This window comes from Atta cephalotes (assembly GCF_000143395.1).
Source record: "Atta cephalotes unplaced genomic scaffold scaffold00001, whole genome shotgun sequence".
In the NCBI taxonomy this organism is placed as follows: Eukaryota; Metazoa; Arthropoda; class Insecta; order Hymenoptera; family Formicidae; genus Atta; species Atta cephalotes.
In genome coordinates, this window is record NW_012130065.1 from 7,412,627 (window position 1) to 7,426,410 (window position 13,784).

Here is a 13,784-nt window from a genome sequence, read left to right on the forward strand (position 1 = left end):
TATATATATATATACATATATATATATATATATATATATATACATACACATATATATATATATATATACAATTTATATAATTTTATAAAATTTTAATGTAACTCAATATTTTTTATTCTTAAAATCTATGTTTCCTGAGTCTCCGATCACGAAACAGTCCGTGTACGAAACAGTCATACTGTTTAATGGACTTCTAAACTCTTTTATAAAAAAATACTTGAATATACAAATAATTATACTAACAAAGCAGAAAGATGATAGAAAAATGACCTTAGACACGGATGCTCTTTCGTTGAGTGAATTCTGCATGTTATACTTACTCTCGGTGACCCGCGTAAAACGCAGTTTGGCCATAGTTGCTCCGGTAGCTCGAACGATGCGCTAGGCATTCCTGACAGAAAGCACGTCCGCGTTCGCTAAACGAGAAAGCTTGGCGCAAGCTTTTGCAGAAGCTTCTCTTCGAGAACACCCGTCCCGTGGAATGCGTTCCTCTTCAAGTGGCTCTTCGTCTCGCGAAACATTCTAAACGCGTGGCCCGAGAGTCGCTCCACGTGCACGTACAGTCAGAGGAGCGAGTGTTTATTTTGTCCGAGAAATGTGTTTTGTAGGTCTACGCATGATGCAAAGTGCGAGGTGACTTACGTAAAATGCGTCGAGTTGTTCGATCGTCATTGTTGTGCTCGTTCTTTAATCAATAACTTTTAAAAATATAGATATCGTTCGTGGATTCTAATAAATAATATTGAAAATATTTTTTAACAACTTAGGAAAACCTAAAATCATTTATATTACTGAATAAATCATAATTTTTGTAAAATAAATACTTTTTTCCTCTTTTATAGATTCGAAAATCTTTTTCCAGGATTAAAGTATATGCATTAATATGTTAGTAATTAATCTATTAGATAGAGTTTATGTCAAGAATGACAAAAAATTTCGAAATTGAAATCTTAAGAAAAATTTTTTGTCGTTCTCGGCATTATAGGCTTTAGAATCCCCTTAATAAAGATGCATAAAAAATTTTGCATAAAAAATTTATTATTTGAAAATTAATACATAAATGACATACGCTATTGCTGCATTGTTAAGAAATAAAATTGAGTGCAGTTAAAACTTTATTTATCGAAAATGTAGTTTTAAATATAATTATTTGATCTCAGATATACATTATATTTAATGATAAACCCTAGAAATATAAAATATCTGATCTACAATTTGATAAAATTTATATTGTGTATATATAATGTTTTCAACCTTAGTACTGCTTAGAATAAATAATTACATTTAAAGAATATATGTTATAAAGAATATAAATATAAAACACAGAAATGAAATGTATAAACTTGAGAGAGTAAAATTATTTTTAAAAGTTCTCTAAGTTCTCTTGCGATTTTAATATCCGACATTGTAAAATTTATTTTTCCTATGAACTTATAGAATGTTACTTCTACTTTATTTTGCATATATAAGATGTATATGAATAGAAAACTGTTTGCAAACCGAGATTGCTGTGGGATTTCTGCATTTGTGTGTTTAAAGCTCGATAGAATGCATATATCATCATTTATTGCTTGGCTGAAGTCAAAGAACAAAAATAAGTTTACTTTAGAACTGTGTCTTGGAATTGAACTCAAAAATTCTGTTTAACTTTAGTTGATCGACTTCAACCTATTTAAAAACAAAATTTTTATTAGATTGTTATTTGCTTAGATAATAGAATGTAATGATAAACGAGAAGCTTTCAAACTAGTAAATATAATTACAATTGTATAAGAAAATCTTGCAAGAAAATAGTAAAACAAGAAAAGTATCGGCTCCAGTTTGTCCCATATTGCTATCAATTGAAACATTATCAAGTTTTAATTCTTTTCTCTACTCTTCTTTAAAACGTTTAATGACACAGAGTAAATTTTTCCATTAAAAGTATATAATCAATACTTGCTTGTATGTGTGAAGATAGATGTTATCGCGTGAAAGTATCGTTTTACTTTGTAATATGACATAATTACGGACAGGTCTGGGAATAAAACTTATATCGTTTATTCGTGATTGTTTATAATGACATTACGATGTAATTACGTCGACAATATTAAGTTTTGCAAAAGTTATCTTGATTCTCATGAGAACTTACAATCAAAGTTTTGAATTTGATGTTTGGATTTTGATTCTTTAGAGATAAAATGAAAGAAAGCATATTAAATGCATAAATACAAATCATACTTTAATTTCACATATCATACTTTAATTTTTACATAATATTTTTATCAAACTAGATTGTGAATTTAATTTTTTAATATAAGATATTATGAAATAATATGAAACATTTTGCTACATTTTTGTTATTTTTTTTATATCGTTAACATAAATATACTTAATTTTTTTAGATAGAATTAGGTATAAGAGAAAATTCAAGAATTTTTTGTTTAAAGTTAAAATTATAATTAATAAAGTATATAAGTTTATAATTGTGGCACGCGAAATTTCTATGTTATTGTAAATTATCAGTGTTATCGATTATTATTAATTAAAATTATTAATAATCAATAAAACATTGTTGGGATATTTATTTAAAATGATAGCTGATCTCTTCAAGTTTACTATCTTAAGCATATCTTTCTTTAGCGAGGGTTTAGAGATAACAAGGATAAAAAAAAGCGAAGACTTTAAAACATTCGCGTGTACTTTTAACGGCCTTCCAGAGAGATGCTGACAGTGGATAACTCCTTTGTTTCCTTCTTTACGATCCTCTCGTCGCCCTTTTGCACGAAGAAAAGGTGACAGCAACGAACGAGTCTTTGAGTGGCAGCAATGAGGGGAAAAGGTGGCGAATGCAGCAGTTACGGGAGTCAAACGCCGAATACTTCCGTCGATATTTAAATTCCGCATCAGGACGAGGACAACGACGACGAAACAGACGTAGACGGGTCACGGACGTCGTTTCTCTGACTTTGATCCTCTCAGTAATTACATTCTTTCGGTTTGAAGACGTGTGGCTGTACAGAGAATCTCCGAGACGTTTTCACTGTGGCGCCTTCCCCAAAAATCTTTCCTCTTCCGTCTTTCATGACACACATGGGTATAAGCCGCATGCAACAACCGGCACCTTTGTGCACAGCGACACATATTCGCATGCCATGGATCTTGCCATGTAATCCTTTCCGTATATAAGGATATTGGTGTTGTACGTTTCACGATAAATTCCTGCGCACTTTTCAAGTATTATAATTGGACTATTTTTTTTTCTTTTGCTACGCATGACATACGTATATGATATATTATCTAGAGAATATATTTTTTTCATTTCATTTTTATGAGCAGCATAATTAATAATTATTTTATTATTTTATTATTATAACAAATTAAATGTTTAAATAGTTAGTTTAATAGAAAGAGACTAGATTTGTTGTATTGCAATAACTTAAAATGTTTAATTGCTCGTCACAGAATCAGTGAAAACTTTAGAAATTTGTTTTGTATTATTGCGAAAACTTTCATCAATCGATTTTCTTTCAATATATATAATAATTGAAGATTAAATTATTGCGAGTTAAAATATCGCTTGTAACAATTAATTCATAACTTGTTTAGAAAAATAAAATGAAATATTAAACTTATTGATTAAATTAACGTTCGCACACTTGTGGAATAAAAAGTTATTTCGTATTTCGATATCTACGTTCTCACAATTACTTGCAAATTACAGTTAATGTAACTATTTTTGAATGCAATTATTGTTTTATTTATATTACTGTTAACATTAATATATATCTTTTAATTTGCTACATAATACAAAGTCATTAAAAGTATGACTGATTTTTCATCAGTTGTTGATGTGAAATTGTGACTTAATAATAATAATACACATATAATTATATATAATTATACATGTATTAAAATTGAAAAATTTTACCGATATGTCCTTTGTAAGATAAATAATGCATTGATTCGCGAAACGTTGACGATTATTTCCGAACGTAGGAATAAATCATGCCTTTCGAGCTATATGTCATTCGCGGTAAGGTATCAGCAGGAAACGGTTGTTTCGATACGTACGTCGCAGTGCGGGATCTAGCGCTCTCACTTCCCTTGGGACTATCGATTTACGAGTTTCCCACCTGGGCAAACGAGAAGTTTAAAAAGACTAAGAAAGTTCGTAACCATCATCCTTTCTCTGTCAGACACGCGCAATATGATATCGTTAAAAGTTGACACAAACTTTGTGAGCCAGATTATAACTATGTAACGGAAAATATCTTATCATAGTTATTTATTTGGAAATATTAAAATTAATAATGGAAAGAGATGTTTTGTTCTTATAAATGCATTATGAATATTGTTAGTGAGATAGAAATAAATATAATCGATAATATAGTGTAACATCAAAGAGTAATATATTTTTATTATAATTTCGCGCGTTTTATCTTTAACATCGATTTTATATTGAAAATTATATCGAAAATTGCTTTATCATCCACCCGTATGTTATTTCTAAATGGCAGTAAATGGTCTCATTTACATCAGACAATTTAATTATGAGAAACTGCGGCACGTTTTAATACCGTTTTATCAAAAGCACCTGAAATTGAATTTGCTTCGTATAAATGGCGGAGTGTATTCATAATCTTTAGGACCTTTTGGAATGTGTTATTTGGAAATATGTTGAGTTTTTTAAAGACACGTATCTATGTAAAGGTGTAATTTTTTATTTTTTATGTCTCGTACATTCGTATGCAATGTCTGTAGTTTGAACAAGTATATATATTGAACAAGTCATAAACACAAGTGACAGTAACGAATCTCATGTTAGGTTCGGCAATTCTTTTGTAGAAGAAACTTTTATGGTAAATAGTTTTAAAACGTTAAAGAATTCGTTGAGCTTTGTTGCGCATGTATAATATATTTTGTACATACTCTTAAATTATACTAAAAGTTTGATGAAAAATGATGAAGCGTAAAAGATAGAGACGAAAAGAAGAACGAACAGGATATAGAAATAGAAGATGAACAAATGAGAGAAAAACAATATATGAACTGATGTGTGTGTATGTGTGTGAGAGAGAGAGAGAGAGAGAGAGAGAGAGAGAGAGAGAGAGAGAGAGAGGGAGAGGGAGAAAGAAAGGAAGCGATAGAGAAGATAGAAAGAAAAATAGAAGGATAGATGAGAGAGAAAACGAAAGAGAGCGCTATACTCTCCACGGCTTCTCGCGGATTGCAAGAGAGCGAGATTGACGTGAATATCCGCTCTCTGCTCAATAAAACACGCGAAACAAAAAGCCATCGTAAAACATCGGTTTAAACTTTCATGCGAGTCTGTCCAGATGCTTCCGTCGCTTTCCCCCTTTTCCGGTTCCCATCCTCTCAACAGAGGATCCCTACCCTTGCTTCCTCTGATTCTGTAGACTTTACCATGGAAATTTTTCCTGCGAAAGAATTGCCAAGCCTAACATAGAGGTTTTACCTTTCCCGTTTTATGCCTACATTCTTTAGAACATGTATTGCATGAGAATGGACCAGCTTGATAAAAGATTACATATAATATTATTGTATAAAATATATTGTTTAGGAAAAATATACACTGTATAAGAGCATGTATATAAGTGTATTATATTAAAATATTATTTTATTATTTTAAATGTTAAAATATTAAAAAATTATATATATTTAAATTATACATTATTATTGTCGTTTGAAATATTGAAAAATAATATGTATTTTAAAATATTATTCGGAACACACACACATACATATACAACACAATTTTATACAAAACTATTATTGATGAAAGAGGGGATATCTCATTATTATGTTGAAATATATCTTTTATTAATTTTGCATGCACTACAGGTGATGATTCGCTATGATATGATAATGTTCGTTTCCATCATACGAATTTATCCGCTGAAAGCAGAAGTGTTTTGTAAAATGATATATGACGCTTTATTAATGATATTATTATCTCTGATAACTATTGATAAATTACAAGATTTTTTTTTTACCGGAGATATACAAAATCTATCATACGCGTATTAATCCAATTTGTTCTGATCATCTATATCTATAGTTATATATTATGAAAACAGAAAGTTATTGTATCACACATTTATATTTTTTCTGTGTTCTCGGGATATTTTACTGAAAAAATGTCTAGCTATTTTAATCCGAGATAAACTTTTATGTATGCCCAAAACAAATTTTATCTCTAATCTCTCGAGATGTTTCTTAACTAGCCGAAGCTAGCAAATGAAGAAGATAACGTCTGAGAGAAAAGCTTCCTTTTGGATACGAACCTCTCTCTTGGGCAGAAAAAGTAGGAACCTTTTGTCTGCAAAATTGAATGAGAAAAACTCACGTCATATTTTTGCATCGCGCATCGCTTGGGCAGCCGGGTTTTGCTTCTCCTTATTTGCTTTATTCGTGCTACTGCACCTTCGCGTGGTTCAACTCTTGATCCCTTTGTCCCATTTTAATAAGAAATTACACGAAAGCACGAAGTGTTTCGCGTGCTTGTCTTTTTACTCTCTTGAAACTAGTCAACTGACGCTTCGTGTCTTAATGTCGTCCTGCGTCTTTTGTACGGTGAAGCAAGAAATGCGTAATTAGTTTTATAAGGTGCACGAGCATTGTCACTGCACGGTGCGGAAAGCCGGATGAAGATCTTAAATAAAAAGTCAGAAAGAAGATTGTGCACGAGTTTATGTTATATACAAATATCACATAACATACATATTTAACAAACATTTTTCGAATAAATGCGCAATTATGTGCAAATTAAGTACATATGCGTAATAATTTATAGCACAAATATAAGGTTAAATTAACGGTCAAAAAAGCAATAATAAACAAAGATATTAAATTAAAATAACTTATTCATAAAAAAATCGACGAATATTGAATCGTAATAAGATTGGAAATGTTTCGTGCTCACAGAATTTTTTCAGTTCATAAATTAAAAATTTAGAAAAGCACAAATATAATAAAAGAACAGAGAAAGGTTGTGAAACATAATCTATAAGCAAGATATGAATTAAATTTCTTAATGGAAACTTTTAAGTATGTATCACACGTACACAGTATAGTCTCTGCAAAAAGTGTCTTGGAAGTAGAAATTTTCATATACAAATGGATTTCCATATAAATTTCATAAATAAATTTCTATATAAAAATAAAATGTATATATACAATATGAAGCAGTTTAATAAGATCAATATTTTTATATAATAATAATACAATTTTTATTTAAAGTTTAAATAAAATTTTTTTGTTTTATTTTAATTTTATTTTTAAAAATATTTACTTCTTATGGAAATAATTTTTTATTCTAAATCCAGATTTTTCGCTTTTGTATCATTGTAAATACAGTATAGAAAATGTGTAATTTTTTAATAATTTTTTCGCTTTGTTAAAAAAATACGTGTTATATATCCTTAATTCATGTCCATTGTAACTTATAGATTAATATAGATTTTGTTTAATGCGTCTCTTTTTTTATTCTTTTATAATTTTATCTATGTGTTTTAATTTTTAATTTATGAAGTGAAGAAAATTCTGTGAGTACAAAATATTTTATATTTTTTTACGCTATTCACTATATACTCGACTTTTATGTATAAATTACTTTCACTTAATAGATATTTTTGTTTCTTTTGGACTTTATATTTATTATTGCTTTGTATATATAACAAGCTCATACTACTTTACATAGTATAGCATAAATATTATCGTCGTAAACGTTTAATATATTATTTTATTTGTTATTTTAGTTAGGATTAGTTTTATATCATTTATAAAATTTATTGATGAAAGAAATATTCATTTCGCAAATATAAAAACAAAGTTTGATATTAAAAGAAAAGAATAATAATCGCACATTCGAGTTTTTAACGTCTTACTGGTGTATTTGTATAGATCGATGTTGTATAGATCGATGAATTCTATTTTATGACTCTTTAATCATTTATATCTATATGTTACAAACTGTATCGTGTGTAAAAAAAAGGGAGTATAAATCATCAGAAGCAGTGTCCGCCATTAATTCCGGAAGACTTATTCTTACAATTGAGAAAAACTAGTTTTCAATTACCATATTTCTGTGTGTACTGACGTGCATGGATATCTCTTTATGCAAGTTCTCATATGATACTTACGTATTTCTAAGACGCATCCAACGATGCCAATGTCAGAGTGTGGTCCTTTGAGTCGTACCGCGGGTGAATGTCAACCGAGACGGATTCGAGAATACTGTGTAATAAAAGGATTGTGATTCGATCAGAGAGCATACGACTGAAATGGCGAAAGGATGAACTATCGACGATGTTACCTTAGTACCGATCGTACACGTTTTATTTCTACTACATACATCTTACGAGAATACGACTGACTCTATTGTCCGTTTCTGCCTGCCTGTCTCGTACATAGATATTTTGCATTCGAAGTTCCTTTTGCTTTGAATCTTTTTCAATTTTTTCGTTATACGACTGACGTATTCTTTGATTTCATTATATCAGTACATATATGAGATAGATGTAACATGTGACGCAAAGACTTTTTGCGCTCCAAATTATTTTTTGAGCGAGTATTGAGCATTTTGTCTTCTATTTATTTAGTTAATTGGGGAGGAGGGGAATTAATATATAATTTTTAAAGAAATTTATAAAGATATAATTTTTTCTAAAAATATAATTTATTAATTATAATTATGTAATAATTAAAGTAGTAATTTTTTCATGCGCGAATATTTGGAAAATTATTGCGAAAAACTATCGCAAAACATTACATCGAGTTTACTTCGATGCAAAAGCACAAAAGACATATTAGTATAGAATAATGATATCCATATATATCATAATATATAAGAATATATATTGTGTATATATATATATATATATATTATGTATATCAATACTACGTACTATGTAATAATAAATACATACATGACTAAAAGATACGACACTTTCGCATTTGCATATGCACATATAATGTTATAAAATTAATTTTAATAATATATATTTTCTAATTTCTGTTAACAATGAGAAAGTGATATTAAAAAGATAATAACTATTTCATATTTATAAACTATGAGCATACAAAAATGAAGTAGCTATTAGGAAATAGCTTTTAAGAAAACTGATTTGTAATTGCAATATATGTGATAATTACATGGAAAAAAACAGCTATGGTTGTCACAATTAAATGTCACCCATCAATACATTTTTTGTTATAAAAACTCTAGTACGATTGTGATAGACTACTGTAAGATAGACTACTTTAACTGTTATGACTGTAAAGATATGTCCATCTTACGCTTATCACAAACAAATATATTGATTGGCAAAAATTATCATTATTTCCAGTTGTGGCAACTATAACATTTTTTCTGTGTACATTTATGATAATTGAAACATAATACTTAAATTATATTTTGAAATAAAATATTAAATACGTAGATTTTGATAAATACATAAATATCATAAATACACTTACCGCGATTTGAAAAATGTTATTGTAGATATGATTGTACATTAATAAAGTTATTTCTGAAAAGAAGGAACACAAATAACTGCCATGAAATTGGATGCTTCGTATTGCAATCGCAATCACGTAAAATTCAGCTATAAAAAGAGAAAGACCACCGGAAGAACAGCCATTTCCTGAAAATATCTCATCTGTAAAGTTAGATTCAACTCGATGAAACGTTTGTTTTTAACGCATTGACCGTATCTTTGTTTCTCAACGACCCAGAATAATTTGTATGATCGTTCGAGCATGATGAATCAGTTTAAATCTTCTCAGGGAACTTAAATTGTAAGCAACATACGGAACGGTTACTCCACAAATAATCATAAATTACAATGCTTTTATTCTTAGCAAATATTACATTGTTTTATTTAATTATACAAATAAAATCATATAAATAATATTTTTTTAATACTTAAAAATTTGTATAATTTGTATATAAATGTATTATAACGTATATAGTGTTTAAAAAGTAAATATAGTGTTAAAAAAAACGTATATAGTGTTTGTACCCATTTTTTTCTTATATAAAAATTTTGGTAATTGATTTCTTGCATGAATTAGAGCAAATCTACTTTAATAATTTCCAGCTTTTTTATAGGAAGCTAAATACATAAATTTTACACATTTTTTAAGTAGATCTATAAGATCTACTTAAACATTGTTGCATTATTACATTCAATGCAGTGTCATAATTATGTGATAGTACAATGCAAAAGTTACGATATGATTTAAAATTAATTGTTGATTTTCAATAACATTTTATTTAATTAACAATATTATTTAATTAACAATATATTGATGATTTTTTAAAAATATTTATTTATTTATTTACCAATGCATTAATAGCATCTTGTTCCAAAATTTATAATACATTTTGTCCTTGTAAATATGTAAATGATATTGCACGGAAAATTTATATATCTGATATTTTATTATTATAATAATACATACATAGATCATTTCAGCAATATCGCAGCAATATTAAAAATATTGCAGCAATGTTACTGCAAACTTTTGTGCTGCAAGGGAATACATATAATTAATATGCGATTTGAAACTATTTATAAATAAAATTATTATTTTATTATATTAGTAGGACAATGATAGTTACATAAGATAATAAATAGGGTTCAAACATAATTTCCAAGATTAGATAGTGTAAGGAAGTATAAAATGATACTGAGAATTAATATATACATACCTATGCTTTTTCAATATATATGTCGATTACTATTAAAACATTGGTACACATCACAGATCAGTTTAAAAATTGTACAATGAAAGAAAGATATAACTACAGAACGTCCAATAAATTAAAAGCAAAAGCTTTTAATTTGGTTGTCTACAGATACATGAGTAACAATTATATGAAAGATATCGCTAATAAACTTTATGCAAAGAAAAATAGAAAATGGAGGACATGTGAAAGAGAAAAAACATGTGAAAATTTTTGTACGCGTCGACAACGATCGCGCATTGTGAGTTTTTAAATGCAATTCGTACCAGCTTTCGCAGTTTGCAGTGTGACCGCGCGGAAGCGCGTTTTTCTGAGCGTTTACCGATTGGACCACCTTGGAGGCTGCGCGGCCAGGTCAGTTTGATATTGGCCGGCGCACCAGAAGACAAGCAAACCTCTGTGCTTTGCTATTGGCGAGGGGCGGAGCCTGCCGAAGCTTTCACGAAAGCTTCCGCGCTCTCTCACTCTTATTCACCCCCCATTTCACCCAATTGCATCATATAAAGAGTTCTCACATTCTCTCTTTCTCTCTCTCTTTCTCTCTCTCATATTTTCGTTCTTTATTTCATATACAGACGTCAAGCATCCTGCTTGTTTCTCTCTTTTTCTTTCTCTCTCTTGTTTGCATTAAAATTTCCCTCTCTTTTTCTCTCTCGGTCTTTCTTTCTCTCTCTATCTTTTTATTTTCCTCTTTTTTCTGCAGGTTATCTTCTTTATAATCAAAGGATCTTAATACGAAAGAAGTACGATTGTACGATTATTATATTAGGATACAATAAGTTTTTGTTTTTGAAGATTTTATTCTTTTGTGTTACTAGGCTCTCAATATATACAATATATAACAATATATCGCTTTTAATCATTCCACGCTATACGCATCAGGTGCTACAATACATTGATCAGCGACTGCCAACCAATCGTTCGTTTTCAATACGTGCGGGACTGCGATCAAGGTAAAACGCGATGAACGAAGCCGATACGTCGTGTTCGTCAGAGAAGGATCAATTGTTTCCTATGCTTTTTTTCTATCGATATTCTGTATTTTACGAGCTTCGTCGGATATCCGACTCGCTGTTGGTCACCGCAATAAATAAGTTGGGTATTTTAATGGAGCGTTGACAAAAGCATTACTTTCGAAATGAAATTAAGGCCTAGGCATGCTTTGAATTAAAATTTATTCAAATGAGTTTATTTCTACGGGACTAATAAAATGCATTAAATTTGTCGTTAATCATATTGCCATATTATGGTATTTTACTATCAGCAGTATAGATCAGCAGTGAACGCACTCTGTCTGCCATAATATTTGTTTTCACTTCTTTCAGTAATACAAATTAAATGTGAACAGACACTTACTAATAGTGTAATTATAACATATGCATCTTTACTATTTTAATGTTGTTGTTCAATAGAAAAATATAATAACTTAAAAAAAAGATTTTTATAAGAAAATGAAAAGAAATTTTTATAATTATACAATGTACATAAAAAATCCGTTTTCTGTGCGTGATTCTTCAAAAGATATAATAATGTTTTTTAAGATAGAGTAAACCTCTGATCCAAGATGCAAATTTTCTACAAAACAAAATTAAGTAGGGGAAGCCCAGGCAAAATGGATGTCTTGGGTAAAGATGAATGCCTTTTATTTTCGCTTATCTATCTGAAATAGCGCTATGAATCTCTAGTAGTTGAAGGAATGACCGACCGGAATGAACGACACGATGAAAGCAACGAAACGACATATAATTGCGTTCGTTTGTGTTTAATAGAGACACAGAAAATTGAGTGTTTTCTTACGATTTTCGCTAAGATACATAGCTGAATTATTATCTGTAATTGTTCCTTAACCAGTATGAATGATTTTATAAGAATTTTGTTTTCTTTAAACGTGTATTCGAAGTGAATTTTTCACTTGATGCTTCAACTTATTCTAATCTTTCCAAATTCGCACCAAGTAGGGTCTTTGGGCAAAGCGGATGATCCTCTTTACTCGGTATGATTACAATGAAAATATCGGGAATACAGAGGGATAGACGACTTTTCGAGTGTACGAAAGGCATGTGTTTTACATCTCATTTTTGTTTATTTTTTGTCACAATGCAGTATGATGATTTTTATTACTGATCCAATGCAGTGCACCAAATGGAACTATGAAGGCTGCATTACATATAGAAGATTTAGTAGCTACTTTTGTGACGATTTTTGTCAAGATTGAGTCTAATTTTTTAAATTTTATTTGCATTGTTCGAATGATCCATTCGCTTTGCCCAGGGGAGTCGGGCAAAACGGATGGTTTCTCTTTTTTTTATGTTTTAACTAAAACAATATATTAATGTTTTTATTTTATTTTAAAGTTAAGTCCTTTAAAAGATTTATGAGAATAAAAATGGTTTCTGATCTCAATTTTAATAGTGTCATTTTTTCTTCTCAACCTTAACACGTCCGCGCTGCCCGAGCTTTCCCTACGTAAAATTAAGATAATTGGCACCCAGGATAATTTTAGCGAAAGCGCCGCTATCGTTAATTGAATCCAAATTGCAGTGCGAACTTTAAAATTCTGTTTGCCGAAAAGCTTTTTGCAAATGAGCATGAATATCGTATGGTCGTCATGCTTCTGGACATATCTCTTTGGCTCGTGATAATTTTGTGTAATGGTAACACCTCCGAAATGCCGAATTTTTACAAGCTGCACACATGGCGAGTTGTTACATTATAAAATTGTAAAGTGATTCGCTTTTGTCAAATATATACGAATATATCTATACTAAAGTGAAAAATACTTAATAAGGCATGTTATATAAACATGTTATATAAACTTTATAATAATTTTAATAATTATAAAAATATTTATCAATATAATTGATAAACTTAAAAATTTTATAAAGCAAAAATAGATATTTAAAGGATTTTAAAGGATTTTTAAAATAGCAAAAGAAATTAATATTGTATTTAATAGACACAGATAAATACGTATGTATATAAGTATGTATATAATTATAACAATCCTATAACAAATTCTCTCTCTCTCTCT